We start from the raw sequence: 2,856 nt of genomic DNA, 5'->3' as shown, positions 1-2,856 counted from the left end.
CGTGAGGAGGTTGGGCGAGTTGGGAGTAAAGGAACTACACAAGGCGGGGTGCCAGTGATATATATGAGGCTGAGAGGGGTGGGACATCGAGTGGTGAGGCAAAGATTAGAGTGAGGCTTTGAGAGTGAAAGGGGGGGGGGGGTCATTGAGCAAGTGTGAGGGGTTTGGAACTTGAACTAGAGAGGGAGATGAGGAGAAGGGGGAATGGGAGAGAGAGACCAATGTCTTGATTCGGGTTATGTAGAATGTGAAAAAGGTTAAAGTCTTAAGAATGAAAGCATGGGGACATAAGGCAACGTTGTGAGCTTATTGTTAGAGAGAATGAGCTTATTGTTAGAGACAATGGAGGGGTTTACTTCGACGAGTTTGTGGTGTTGAAGATGGACGTGGAGGGGGCTAAAGCTGCACCTTGTTTCGTTCGGTTACTAGGTGCTTGGTTACTCTGCAGATATAACGCCACGCCCACCTCACTCGATCCCCTATGGGTCTACGTTACTGTTGCTTTGTCTGCATCTCGAGGAACAATTTCGTACAATGAGGATGTAAATCGTAGCTGCAAGAAGAACGAGACACCCGTCTCAACCCCGTCTGACCGCACTTATCGCACCTAAACGGTTTCTCAATCGACGGCAAGGATGCTGAGACTGCGTTGCAGTGCTGGTTGCGATGTCTTGATCTTGTAGGTGGTGCTCTTAATCGATGCAGACTTTGGGTGTTCTTTTACATTTGGGGGCTGGCTGGATACCATCGACCACTTCTTATTAATCTGGATTCTCAAGCGTCTCTGAGAGAATGAACTGACGTCCTAGGTGATTGTTTGTCCCTTGCACTATTGGACGACAGTGTCCTTCACCACCTAGATTATGTATCTATATATTTTTAAATTGGAAAATTTTGGCCACCGGGGGATGTAGCTCAGATGGTAGAGCGCTCGCTTAGCATGCGAGAGGTACGGGGATCGATACCCCGCATCTCCACAAGTTGAGAATATTTTACTATTTGCTTTTTGGCCATGGGCAGCTAGTTGCACACTTGTACTTGTTGGAAGGCAGAGCTATCTTTACATTTTCGTTAAGAAAGTGTCCCTTACATTTTCGTTAAGAAAGTGTCCCATACAATTTTCCGACACGTAGCCTTGAAGCTCCAAGCTTTCTTGCTGAAGCAGAAGCTCGGGGTTGTAATTCTCTTTGGACTATTGGAAGTACTACGAATACGAAGTTATTTCACTCTCGGCTGTTGCGAAAATTACGAATACGAAGGTCAGCGGATTTTTTCGTCGATGGATCAATTTTAGATATTCATTTTGTTTTGCGAAGTGGCTGTGGTTATGTTTTTGCGTATAATTTCCTTGAATAGTTGAGTGAGTGAAAGTGATAGAGGCTCGAGTTCGTAAGAAAATTACAGAGATGGTAAGAGAAAGAAGATGGATTGAGTACAGAAGTAGAGATTGAAAAAGCGACAGACGAGATTTACTTGTTTTGGAAATACAAACTACGTCCTCATCCGATCAGCGAAAGCAAGCACGGATCAAAATTGCCTCTAATTTGCTCCGTATTCAGCTGATCGTGCAGCCAGCGATCCTCACAAACCAAAACATTTCGGCCATTAGGCGTACATGAATAGTGAATTCGCTCTTTAATTGCCTCGCAGGCAGCCGGGATCTCTAAAAGGGCCTGCGAGAATAAATCAGTTTGCTATGCTTTGGGAAAATAGGGTCGTTGGGTAGCCATCTCCAAGAATCGGTGGCGATGTGGAGAATAAGATGCAAGCTCCACCCAAGCACCCTTTCTTGCCCCTTGCTGCAACTCCCATATGCAAATCGCTGTCGCCTTAGATCGATTCTGTTGTATCACTGACCTGCCCACCATCAGAAGCCGGTTCTTTGCAGTCAACAAGGACGGGATGCTGATGTAGAGAGGCATCGGCACATCCAATTCGCTCCACACCTCTACCGTTGGCTCAAACATCACCACTCCATTTCGGAAACGGATTGCCAGCCATTGCCCAGGTGCTATTTGAAGAATCATAAACCTCCGTCATCAAATTGAACGTGTGAAGGTTGGGTGTGGGCAAACCATCTCCCCCCGATACCAAAATTTTGTAACAATTTGTGGACCTTTCCTCTGTCATCGTGACTTTGTGGATGAGGATCACTCGTAGCATTGGCGGTAGATGTGGAGAGGGTACGAGACCTCTTGGAATCTCAGTATGAGAAGCGGGTTCAGGAAGTAGAAGCATTAGGGGGAGGTCGTAAATACATTCCAGGACCTACACCCAGATGCTTGTCACCGTTTCCTCACGATCATGTCCTCGTAGCCACAAAATTCGAGCTAGAGGAGATAGAAGAAGTAGGAGCCGTTGCAGAGAGCAGCTTATCAGTTACAGACCGGCAGAATGTCAACGATCAAATCATTAGGAGGATAATTGCGGGTTTCAGGCGCAGCCAGTTCTTACTGGTAAAGAGCGGACTCCTTGTAAATCTGTGCAAAATCGACGGCGAGGCGCAACTCAACTGCCGGTGAGCTCACTTCGAGCATCCACGTTGCTGGGTTGTAGCCTTCTGTGATTTTGGGGACCCCGGGAATCGCCTGCCAACCCCAAACATGTAACATTTAAGAGTTTGTGTTTGCCAGAGTGGAATCTTCAACACAATTGTTTCCCCTGCAATTTAGCCTGGATGTAGCTGGTGCAGCGGTACGAGATGTTCGTGGAGCGAGCAACCTCCTTGCCAACGTATTCGATCTGATCGAGGACGGTGAAGTTTAGGGCGCAGGGCGAGGAGTGAGCGAGGGAGGCAAAGCTGAGGAAGAAGATGAGGAGGGGCGAAGGATGCATCTTTATCTGTATGGAGCTCAA

The 2,856-nt window shown here is 47.3% G+C and overlaps 1 non-coding gene across 1 annotated transcript; it reads left to right on the top strand.

Annotated features, from left to right (window-relative positions):
* Nucleotides 1-904: 904 nt before the first annotated feature.
* TRNAA-AGC (transfer RNA alanine (anticodon AGC)) lies at nucleotides 905-977 on the top strand. Its single transcript has one exon. It is a non-coding gene; the product is annotated as a tRNA-Ala (tRNA).
* The last annotated feature ends 1,879 nt before the right edge of the window (nucleotides 978-2,856 follow it).

The sequence above is a fragment of the Dipteris shenzhenensis genome, chromosome 3 (assembly GCF_047967505.1).
Source record: "Dipteris shenzhenensis isolate YYH24624 ecotype China chromosome 3, Dip_SZ_1.0, whole genome shotgun sequence".
NCBI classification, from domain to species: Eukaryota; Viridiplantae; Streptophyta; class Polypodiopsida; order Gleicheniales; family Dipteridaceae; genus Dipteris; species Dipteris shenzhenensis.
Note: the sequence above shows the minus strand (reverse complement) of the source record. Positions and strands in the feature narration are given on the sequence as shown.